Source organism: Podarcis gaigeae (assembly GCF_964106915.1).
Source record: "Podarcis gaigeae genome assembly, chromosome: 12".
Taxonomy (NCBI): Eukaryota; Metazoa; Chordata; class Lepidosauria; order Squamata; family Lacertidae; genus Podarcis; species Podarcis gaigeae.
The window spans coordinates 29,060,191-29,072,990 of NC_139688.1; the positions used below are offsets into that span (position 1 = coordinate 29,060,191).

Below are 12,800 nucleotides of genomic sequence, written 5' to 3' on the forward strand. Positions count from 1 at the left end.
ATTAAAACCAGTCCTAACAAGAAGTCTTCCATGACTTCTAGAAAAATTCTATGGTTTTGATCAGTCTGAAAGGCAGCTGTCAAGAATGACTCTTTGCACTCACCTGCTGTTCAAAGCTGGGGCAGAAATGATACAAGGTTGAGAGTTGAAGATACTCCCAGACAGACTTATGGATCATGATTACAAAATAAGGGAAGGGGCTATCTTTGTCAATGGTGGAGGGTAGCTGTACTTGATGACCCAACAACCACCCTTCTCCAAATAATATTCCAGCCATGCAGTTTGCTATGGGGCTACAATGAGTAGCAACTACACCTGCAGCAAAGCGTACTTGCCCAGCTGCAACCCCCTCTAGTACCAAGTTTCACTTCCAGAGTTTGGGAAGCAAAGCACAGTGTCACTGGAGTCGCTACAGTCACAAGGTCCCTCCCTTTCCTGACCCATAACTCTTTAAGCGCAGGAGCACAGCTTGGCTGGCCAGAGCATGTGGCCACCTTTGCTGGGAGAACGTAGCACCCAACTCTCACAAACTGGGTTTTAGTCATGAGATCTTTTCCCAGCCTTACCTGGAACTGCCAGAGATTGCAAGTGGCAGCTTCTGCATGCACAGCAAATGTTCTACCTCTCTAACCTACAACCCTTCTTCCGTGATTGCCCTCCGCAGAACTTCCCCAACCTCCTCTAGAGGAGAGACAAGGGAGTCAGCTAGAGGTATCTCACCTTGGTAAGAAAACTCTGCTCTCTCTGAACTGTATCTAAACCAGGCTGCTCTACCTCCTTGCAGTGTGGAAAGACTAGAATTGGTAATATGAACTGGCTTTATTCATCTGCTTATTTATTTTTGTCTGCTGACACGCAGATGCTGAGCAAAATTAAATATAATTACGTCTGTATTATTTCTTTGTATTCTTTAATTTTTCCTATGTTTATTGATTTTGGGGGGGTCTTATTTGAATTTATTTATGTATTTCCTAGCACATCTTTGTGTGTGCAAATGTTTTGCATTTCACTAATAAGCGGGTGCTTGTTGTTGAGTTGCTTTGGGCACAGTTCAGTGTGGGAAATATAAACAAATTAAACTTAAAATTAATCCTAAGAATAATGGAGGTTTTTTTAAAAAAATCTAATGTAAGCTTTTAAAAAACTCTAAGAGCATATGATACGTGATACTAGAAGAATCCTTTTTATATTCAGGCAACATCCTGTATATTAAGATGGCTATTGACTTTGAATGATCGGGGGGGGGGGGGAATCGTGTCCTACTCCCATAAACACACATCAATAAGGAGATACATTCTTTGGTGTCTATCATAGTGGTTATAAGAAAGAGACAAAACATCTGAGCTGCCCTCCTGAACATATGGTCCCTAGAAACAAATGGGCACAGCATAGCCAAGAGTGGAGATGTGTGAACGTTTGTATACATAATGCAGATCAACACAATGCAATCTCCCAGTACCTAATAATAATAATAATTTTATTATTTATACCCCACCCATCCAAAACATCTTTTATGGAAACAAACCCCCACCCTAAATCAAGGTGTGTCCTCTCACTTTAGCCCATGCCTCTCATTAGAACTAAACACCGCACAGCAAGATACATTAATGCATTAGGAAGAAAGTGCTTGCTTTTAGATGCTAGCTGTTTGGGGGTTAATGATGTTTGGTTGCTTTTTCCTTCCAAAACTCACCGAAACGACATGAGCAATTGTGGGGTAGATAGCCAGAAAATGTGTGTTATCCAAGTGTACATGCTGTCCTAAGTGTCATAATCTTGTGCTAAGACAGTTATTTACTTGAGAGCCCATTCACAAGGCTTTGTGCTCTCTGTGGCAGACTGGACCCAAATTCAATGAATTCCACAACCTCCACAAGAAATCTTTCCCCAGTACAAAAGGAGCATGCCACCCTATCCATCACTCCTTCACCTACAAAAGGACAACAGCATTTAAGGAGCAGTCCAGAATTCTGCAAAATGCTTTGGGGCCAAACTCTCTCCTCGCCCTCACTCCCCAAAAATACTAAATTTCTAAAAGCACGTAGGGGAGCTGAGATGTATCACATCACTTTTCTGGTATGTTTCTAAACTACCATTGAGCTTTCTAGGAGCAGACCCCTTATGGGATGCCCTGATAGTAATGCTATGATCAGTAATTTTTCTTTGAAATTGTAGTTCTTCTCTTTTTAATGTGTGACTTCATGAGCTCTGTAGGGCACACATTCACCTGCTAATAAATTGTATAAAACAAGCCCGAAGGAGGCCACCAACCCACTCACAGGTCCTTGTATGATCAGCAGAAACAGTTGGTCCTGGCAAGTATTAACCACTCTCAACTCCAACCTGATAATTGCAACCTCCCCAGATTTTAACTTGCCTGAATTAATTTTAAGATGTATTTCAATTAATTGATGTAAATTAATTAATCAATTAAGCATATTATGTTGTTTTTATGATGTTAGCCGCTCTGAGCCTGGCCTCGGCTGGGGAGGACGGGATACAGATAAAACTATTATTATTATTATTATCATCATCATTATTATTATTATTATTATTGGAACACGGGTCTCCGGAGCTCCCTCGCACGCAGGAGCCCAGCTGGGGAGGGGCAGCGGGAAAGGGATGTTGCCGCTGCCTTTCCTCTCCATCGCTTCCATCCCGTGGTAAGCTTTGACCCAGGACTGCTCAACTTGGCAGCACCAGGCCATTGCGCAACATAGAGTCCAGCGGCCCTCAGCCCACTCGCCCTCCCTCCCTCCCTCTTGGCCAGCCCAGGGGCAGCGCACAGCACATGCAGTCATGCCGCACTACAGACCCACTGCCCGGTGCGGACCATCACCCCCCACCCACCTGGCTAGTTACGCTACTAGTCAAGATCACATCATTGCGCCATGCTAACATACGATACTTGATTCATATTTCAACCACAACACCTGCAACTACAGGCAACCCCCAATTTGCACGGGGGTTGTGTTCCGGGTCACTGCGCACATCGACGGAGCATGCCTAAGCCCAGACCACCCTGTTCCACCCTCTTCTGGGTCCAAAAATGGTGCATGCATACACAGTTGTGTGTGCTTTGAGCGTGAGCAAAATGGTCATTCCTTGGGAATGGAAACAGAAGCTGTAGCCAAACCATAGTTCATGTAGTATGAGCAATACAGCTACCTTGCTTGAGCAAAACTGCAAGCCCTCAACGTGAGGAACAAAGCCTAGCCCTAGCAGGTGGCTAAACTGCACCCCAAGTCAGCAATCTACAGGTATCCAGATGGCTAGGCTGGGTCAGGCAAGACAGGACCTGGGACAGCTCCTAATGCAGATTCCCAACAGTTATTATAGAAAAGAAACAAAAGGCCTGTCCTTACCTGAACCTACTTCACCATCAACTGCACAAGAGCCTAAGAGTAGAGAGCTAGCTTTCAAAGTATATCTCAGAAATGGTCTTTAAGTTGCTTTTCACATGGTAGTTTGGGATATTGAACACTATGTTCTTTTTAGCATATTAGCAGTGAACATATTCTCCTTCTGAAACCAAAATAGCACCATCCATACACAAAGCAAGAGGTATTGGCAGGCTTTGTGGAACCCCGTGTTTTGCAGAAATACAAAAAAATAATAATCCTAAATGTGAGGGGATAGCTCAGTAGACGTGAAATACTGGCTGGCTGTTGGAAGAAAACTGAGGGGAGAGGAATGGAATGGAGTACCTGAGAAAATGGAGTGGCTGGCTTTCGTGTTGAACAACAGCACACTTTTGTTTCAGGTCCTGCAAATGTTCCTAAATCCAGGCTGCCAGAACAAACAAACTCAGCTGTATTAGACAAACTAACTTGACCTAAAGAAGGATTATTTCATTATTGAGTTTCCAGAGGGGTTCAAAAGACAAACAGCTGCGCAAAAGCCATCCTCTTACATCCCAGATTTTATTTATCCTCTCCCCCCCCCCCCCACGGTCCGTGACCCAGTACACCTGGTTGTCAGCATCCTCTTCTGGATGAATGGCACTTGTGCTTTTCCAGCACTGTCAGAATCCAAGTTAAGAACCTTGATTGTGGTATAGAATGATGAACCGATACGGCCACTACAGCGTGCCGCAAAATGCAATCAGCAGGTTTACAAGCAGATTGCAACAAGGGTGCAATATTCCCAACTGTCTGATCAGACAAACAGGGCAGAGAATAGGTAGCAGTGCTAGAAAACAACAACAAGTCCAGAAAGGGGGAGTTGGGCAGGTGGGAATCAATAATCTGGCCTTATTAATGGCTAACTAGGCATTTCCCTCACTGTACTAGTAAATCAAAGTCCAGTCCTTCAAATATAGTGAAGTGCTCAGGTTCAGCTACAATGAACCTGAAACACTACTAAGCGGACATCAGATGGTAGGGACTAGTGAAATGGCTGAAAGGGGAAAGTGGATCAGCAGGCAGGGTATTCATTAAGGAACAAAAAGAAACAAGTCCTAGCAAGGGTTTATGATTCTCTGCACCACAGGTAAAAGTTTGTTTGTTTGTTTGTTTGTTTGTTTAGTTATTTATTTTAAAAGAGGGCTTTTGGTGTTTATTCAGAATACAGGTCAGAGTGAAAACCTGGACCCTATCCTTATAGCAACACTGGGAAAGGGGGATAATACACATTTTAGGTAGCCACTAAGAAGGTTTCCAAGGTTTTTAATCATAATCAACGCCCCAAATTACAAGATGACGAGTCTCTGCCCCAAGGAACTTACAATGTAATTTTTCTAATTAAAAACTCCTTTTTTAATATTCAAAACAAATTGCAATAGAACAAAACCATAAAAGACAACTTTGAATTCACAATTAATACAATGGCAAAGGAGGGGCAGTAGAGAAAGGGGAAAGACATGGGGATACTTGGTAGTTGTATATGTCACAGATTTGCTAGCTGAGGAATCATGGTAGGACATTTGGGGCTTTATAGGGGAAAAGTTGCATTTTTCCTATCTAACTGGAAGCTACTGCAGATGCAAGAGCACAGGTATAATACACACCTCCCACCATGCCATCTGCAAAAGAAGGCTGGCCAGCAGGGTATGCATCTGCTAAAGAATGGCATTACATAGTAATAAAGGGAATATTCACAATACTTTATTAGCATTTTTTTAACTCTAAGCTTCCCAAGCAAATGTAGCTGCTAGGATAAGGAGGGTGCGTTTGTTTTGTTTTGTTTTGTTTTGTTTGTTTGTTTGAAGGCATTTATATACCGCAGAATATTTACTATCATGATGGAGCTTAGGAACAATCTTATCATCTAATTAAATCAAAAAAACAAGAACCACATTAAAAAGCCAAGGAAATGACATATTTTGCAAAGCCCAAGGAAAGAGCTGCAACACCTGCCTGGCAGCTTTTCATCAAAACTGGAAGCCTTCCAATCCATCGATCTTTTCGAGCCCCTTCCTCCTCCCACACACCTTCCACTATGACTGCAGCATAACAACATGGGCATCCATCATCTTTCTACGCCTGTTATTTCTTGTACTTGAAGAAAATGGAAGTTTAACCTTCAAATGCTGAACTGATGAAACACATTAGGTAGAGTCCACCGCCCACTCTGCTGCTCTCACTGCGAAGCATTCCAACAAAGCAATAAGAGACAATCTGCTTCTCACTCACTAGCCTCCTAGAAACACATGCCGGTGCTCCTAAGTTTCTTGTACTGCAGGGGAAGCAGCAGTTTGTGCCTATTGTAGCTGGTGGCGGTTTTGTCCTCCAAGGTATCAGAATGATACAAGGGACATCTTGGAACAAGCATTGTGTTCCAAGTCTGTCTGTAACACTGACATGCATGATTTTAGGCTTGTTCTTGTTTGGTGGCCTTTACTGGCAAGCCGGACTGGCATACACAGTGCCCATTTAACAAAACTTTGGATGATTTCACATTTCCTTTACAAAACAGCAGCTGAGCGAACTGGGCTGAGCTGCATACAACCTAAGGGAAATGAAACCAGCCGTCCCCTTGAGAACTGACCAGCTCTGCTTAGCAAGTTTTAGCTAGGACTGCCACTATTTTATTAAAGCTCTCTCTTCTGAGAGCTCCCCAAGCCTGCAATATTGCAGCAGGCTTTTTTTTATTCTCCTACAACTTTAAAGGCAGAGCAGACAGCATGCCACCATCATATACTGGGAGTCTTTGACCCTCCAGAATTGCTGATGGCAACTCTCAGCTTCTGTGGCCACTGACCACGTCTGCTGGGGCTGATGGGAGTTGTAGTTCAGCAACATCTGGGGGACCTAAAGGTTCCCCACACTTGACATATGCCTTCATTTCACCTCTATCTTCATTTCACATCCACAGCATGAGGGTGTTTTAATTTAAAAGTGAGTGTCAGTTAGTTGATAGTCCTACAGCACATGGTACTTATTTGCAAAAATATTTTAGATTGCCTTTCAACCCTAAAAAAGGCCCTCAAGACCATTAACAAGCAAATATAATAGAAAGGTGGGTAGATTTTGAGTTGGTCCCATTTTGCTAGGAAGTCTTGAAATTTGTATAGGTCTGGTTCTCAGTAAGCATGCTGTTTTACTGTTCGTTTTTGGAGACTAATCTGTGTGTATTGATGTCCTATATACACAAACACATACAAAATAAAAATGCAACTTTTCATTTATAAAAACATGTATTAATAAAAGCATGCAATAGACAAAGACTTTGAATTTCTCCCAGTAATTGGTACCAGTAGCATGCTTGGCTATTGCTACGGCTTGCAAAAAAAAGTGTGTTTTGAGCTCATCAAAAACTTATGGAATGAGACCTTGGAGATCCACTGCCAATTTGTCAGAATAGACAGTGCTAGGCTAGAAAAGCAAGTATTTACTAGGCTCGCAGGAGGCCGATTTGTATGTTCTATGTAGGTAGAAAGCCAGAGGTTTGTTACTCTCCCTTCTGTGGCAGGTTCCAGGGTGGGTTACAACAACTTAAAATTTATAACAGTTAAAACAGATTACAATTACAGGAATAGGGTGGGACCTGAAAACACATGTCTCAGGTGCCAATAGCCAGGGAAAACAGGTGCGTCTTCAGCATTCACCGAAAGTGAAGAAACCAGACGCACCTCTGTGGGTAAGGAATTCCCCAAAGTTATTGATGGTGTCACTGTAAAGGGATGGCCAAAAGTATGGAATGTAAAGAAAGGCTGTTATCATTCATGGCTAGCAACATGACAGCCACCAATTTTATTTATGTATAAAAATATTTATATGCCAATATATCATGGAAAACAATAATATCCAAATATAGTAAAAACACATACAAAATTTAAAATCACACGGTAAGACAATCATTGAAAAGCAGACACAATGCACGTGCAGTTTTCCCCAACCTAGTGCCCTCAGATGTTCTGGGTGACAACTGAATTCCAGACAGGACATTCAGCATCTGGCTGGAGAGAAGGTGAACTGGAGTCCAAAATATCGGGAGGACACCAGGTTGGGAAAGGCTGCCTTGGTGGAAAAGCGCTTTCACTCATAATCCAATTTTCAACAATCCCATCTGCCTACTCCAACCTTCTTCACCAAAGCTTGTTCTGGAAGATCTCCCAATCTTCACCAACATATGATTGGGATGGGGCAGACCAGTGAAAATTAGGTATCCTACTTCACATGAGCATAAGAGCTTTCTGCTAATGACAATCCACCATTGGGTACAACCCACCCAATCTGTTCCAACTTGTCAAGGTTCGGTTTCAAAGTCATCACAGTTGGCTTATGCAGATCACCTCAGCAAGGCAAGTTGGGTAAAATATGCAGGAGTGGAGGTTATTTACTACAAAAGTTTGCTGCACTGATTTGCTAGCAAGACTGCCCTATTTGTGGAACCCTTGTCATGAATAAGCAGGAGGAGGAACTGGGCTGGAGAAAATAAAATCCTATAGATAAAGTGTCCCACCTAATAATTGTGTGACAGGAACTATGTAAAAATAACTGACAGGTAAATGCATTTTGTTTCAGTGCAATGTTTTCTTTTTTGACTGAGCACATAAGTTAACTTTTAAAGATTGCATTTATAATCAGATCTGTCTGTTCCTGTCTATTCAAAATGCTACACCTCAGTAGCTGAGTGTGTGAGTGGGTACAAATCCATGTGCATGCATGAATCCATTTCTCGGATCTTAAAAAGAGGGGCGGGGGACTAAAATGCATATGCATAATGGAAACAGACAACATCACCTTCAAGTAACCACATTTCTCTGTATTATAAATAGTAAAGAGGGGAAAGTCTCAAAGTCAAGAATCTTTCTTTAGAATTAAAAAAGCAAAATGAACAACAGTACAGTACCACTCTGTTTCGAATGTACAGTGGTTCCTCGGGTTAAGTACTTATTTCATTCCGGAGGTCCGTTCTTAACCTGAAACTGTTCTTAACCTGAAGCACCACTTTAGCTAATGGGGCCTCCTGCTGCTGCCACGCCGCCGGAGCACAATTTCTGTTCTCATCCTGAAGCAAAGTTCTTAACCTGAAGCACTATTTCTGGGTTAGCGGAGTCTGTAACCTGAAGCGTATGTGACCTGAGGTACCACTGTATTATGCTACTAGAAAATAAAATCAGGACTTATTTAAAAAGCCACTCTCTCTTTGTAAACATGCTACAGCAAATTATGTACAGTGATACCTTGGTTCCCAAACAGCTTGGCTCCCGAACGCCGCAAACCAGGAAGTGTTCCAGTTTGCGAATGTTTTTCGGAAGCTGAACATCCAACGCGGCTTCCAATTGAGTGCAGGAAGCTCCAATCGGAAGCTGCACCTTGGTTTTCAAACGGTTTCGGGAGTCGAACGGACCCCCGGAACGGATTAAGTTCGAGAACCAAGGTACCACTATATATGCCACGAGAATATACGTACACTACTGTCTGATCCAGCCAGCAAAGCCAATGGGGATTGCAGTCCAACAACATCTGAGCTCTCCATTTGCAGCCATACTGAAGAACATGAAAGCTGACTTCATGAAAGTTTTGCCATTGGACTCAGTAGGATATGAATTGCACCCAAGGGTAGCAACAGTTCTCAAGGCCATGAATGGTAAAAACTAGCTGGTAGCTATCTATTTTAAAAGTAAATGGCATTTAAATTGAATTTTGTGACTAGTGAGTGCATCAAGATCTACAAAGGAGGCTCCTCTTTCTTCTACCTCTGAACCAGATGCATTATGCTCCAGCCATGTAATAACCTCCCCCCCCAAAAAAAAAAACTAAGACTGGTGATAATACTGTATTCTTTTTAGCACTAGTTTAAGGCATTTTTAATTGCCCAGGCTTTGTACCGATGATGATGATCAGTGCTTTTTCGGTGGGAGGGGGTACACAGGGGTACACATACCCCTAAGCATTTTATGAATCTAAGTTTGGCCTCATTGAGGGGCAGTATTTCAATATGAGTAGGAAAATGAGCGTACTCCTAAACATTTTAAGGGGGGAAAACACCGATGATTTTTATTTGAATTTACACACCGCCCTATACCCGGAGGTCTCAAGGCAGTTCACAGAATAAAATCAAAATATAAAACCACAAAATACATAATCAAAATTAAAACAACAACCCAATAACTACCTCCCTGCCCCCCCCCAAAAAAAACCACCCCACCACATTTTAAAAGGGCATAGGATGTACACTTGTCTACAATCTATGTTTTGGATGAAGGTGAAGCTAAGAACTATTCAAAATAAATAAATGAACAGTGTCCAGCATGCAAACAGTGTGTCTACAGGCCATGCATTTCAGGACTTGCCAGGTATCCATAGGAGACAAGTGATCAGGCTAGCAACTCAATTTTCTATCCCATCTCGGTGTTCGGTACACAAACCAAAAAGGGTGCTGGACAACGGGACTCTGAATCCAGCAGAGAAATGCAATGAGCTGCTGGAGAAAGGATGGAGCTTTCCATCCAACAGACTCATAATACATTTTGTAGGAAATTCTGTATGCTTGCTTGCAAGGTAGCGTCAAATGTTCAGCGACTGGTATAAAGCTTTCCTTCACAACCACAACACAGCAGGAATGAGGATGCTATGGGCCTCCAGGTGTTGGCCATGGGGTTGAGGAGAGATGAACAACACTGGGAGGGCCACAGGTTACCTAGTTCCGAGGCACAAGAATAAAAAGCATGCATGTATTTTTTCCCCCAGTGGGATTATAGTGTGCCTTGAGTGTCTTCAGCTTATACAAAGTAAGAATTATTTATGGATTTAGAAGAGATAGAATAGGTGGCAGCAAGCCCGGTGCTGGATGGCTGAAAGAACAGCAGAAACAGCTGTTAGGAAGACTTAATTATAACTGCTACACACACACACATACCAAAAAATTGACATGTCTGTTGATAGCAATTAAAATCCACTCGTGCACTGAAAGCTTCGAAACACAAACTTGGTTCAGAAACAATTGTGTCTGTAGATTTGGTTTCCTTTTGTTAAATAAATACTTTATTAACCAAATTCTCAGGCACATAAGGATTTTGGTTGATTGGTTGGTTAAAATGATATATTTACTTCTCTTTCCAGATCCGGCTTTATACCCTTTTTTTATGAGATCAACTGGTTGCCATAGAAACAACATATGACGTCAAGCCGGTCAAGCCTGGCACTCAATCAGATTTAAAATGAAGTGCAAAGATCCAGGGCAACTCTCAGACAGACCATTTCCACTGCAATAGTAGGAAGGGTTCAGGGGAAAAGAAGTTAATTGTGTTTTATTTTGACTGAAAAAGCAGGAGCATTTTTATAAGAGCAAATAGCCTAAAATTACTGAGAAATCTAAGGGCTGGGGACTTTGTATACTAGTATAAAAGTAAACATAGAAATGTAAGTATAATCCTATATACTAACAGTTAACTTGCTTCTCTGAGTGAGAATGCTTTCATAGCCAAAATAGCACTAGCTAGGTCCAAGCACAAGAGAGAAACATCAGCAGATTATACACACCAGTATTCCTAAGCATGGTAACTGCAATCCTAATATTTAGCAGAAGTTATGTTGCACTCTCATGGAAAAACAAATGTGCAGGAAATTGTTATACTGGGCATCAAACTACCAATAATGGTCAAATGGAAATCCAATTATCATTATGTTTATCTCTGAAACAAGAAAATTTACTTCATATCAACAAGGGACTAATTCACAATCACTAAAAGATGCCTTCTATCTAAGCTGACATGCCATGGCAGATTGTACTATAAAATAGTGAACTGACAAGCAGCCTGACTTAATGTCAGTGACAAATGACTACATTAATGGAAAGGTGAAAATTATTCAAAATTCAGTACATCTCAGTTGTGAAAACCAAAACTGAATTTAGGTTGTGCAGCGTGCTGGGACTAGGCAAATAATTCCTACTTGTAGTAATCATTTCAAATGGCTTTCAGACATTCTGCCACGTTTGACTGAGGCTCGAGACACAAAATGCATTTTACAATTGCAGATTTCTCATTAATGTTGCTGCTAATCTAATGTTGCTGCTAATGTTGTTACAAAAAATAACATTTAAATACGATAAATGTGTGTGTGTGTGTGTGTGTGTGAGAGAGAGAGAGAGAGAGAGAGAGAGATTATGTTGTTGTTTTAGTATTCCTATTATTGTTATTGTTATTCTTATCTTGTTGTTGATTTTTAGGTGTACTGCTGTTCTCTTTGTTGAAAACCACTTTGAGAATGTTTGTGTCACTTTGTGTGTGGAAAGGTGGCATGCAAATAAAATTACGAAAGGATTAAGGAAACACTAAGTGATATTCACAATGGAAGTTAATCAAATCTTCCTCCTCCTCTCAGTTTGGTGGTGGAGGAAAAATGGACTCTGAGCTGCTTAGATGTTATAGGAGTATGTAGCCAACTGGGAAACTAACAAAGGTAAATCAAACTGTAAAATTTGTTTATAAAAGTTGGCTAAACTCTGTTACCAAAACCAGTCCACACTTTAGCATGTAAATAAGCCAACCAATGACATGTTAAGGACACACCACCAAAAATAACAGCAAAAACAGATTTAAATGGAAATGGGAGTTGTGATCTGAGCTTCCTGTCTTGTGATGTGAAAACCTTTCAGGTCGGACTCAGTCATGGGCAAAAAGTGTTCTACTTCTCCTTTCCAAATAAAGCACGTTTAAAGTTCCAGTATAAATGAACCTGGTTATCAAATCTGGACAAATGTTTCTCATCCCTGTGAGCAAGTGCAACAGCTAAACCTCTTCCAAGATTTATAATCTACTTGTCAGTCGTAACTTAAACGGACACTACTCAGGCAGTCGAAATAATCCATTTTTCTCCTTTGTATATCTTCTCAAAAATTCATCCTTTTTACATGTCCACCTCCACTTCCAAGTGTTATTTTCTTGTTTTCTTTTTTAAAAAAGAAAATGCCAGCTGCCTACTTCTTATGAGCAATATTATCCTACTTCACCACCATTTATGCAGGCCAGAGTAACATTTTTGGTAAAGTATATGACTCAGCTGCGTGCTTCTAAAAGCATGTAAAAAGCATGGGATTATTTTAAAATGTTATGAAAATTGTACCGGCAGCATTCTTCTTAGTGTCTTAACAAAGCTACAGTTTCAATTTCTTTTATTCCAAAATAAACTGCTTCTACCAGGGCAGCTTGATATTGAAGGAAATGGCTGAGATGGATTGGATACTTTGCAAAGTATACAGAAGAAATTTAAATTGCATTTCTTTGCCTTGAAAACACCGTCCCAACACTACATTACTAAACACATTATCTTGAAGTCGTTGCGGTGTTTCTAATGGAATACAGGAATACAATAAGATGCCTTACACCAGTTGGCCCTGACTATTTGTTT

The 12,800-nt window shown here is 41.2% G+C and overlaps 1 protein-coding gene across 2 annotated transcripts in view; it reads right to left on the reverse strand.

Annotated features, from left to right (window-relative positions):
- SLC25A13 (solute carrier family 25 member 13) overlaps positions 1–12,800 on the reverse strand; it is a 110,205-nt gene that overhangs the window by 87,177 nt on the left and 10,228 nt on the right. The gene's annotated exons all lie outside the window — the stretch shown is intronic.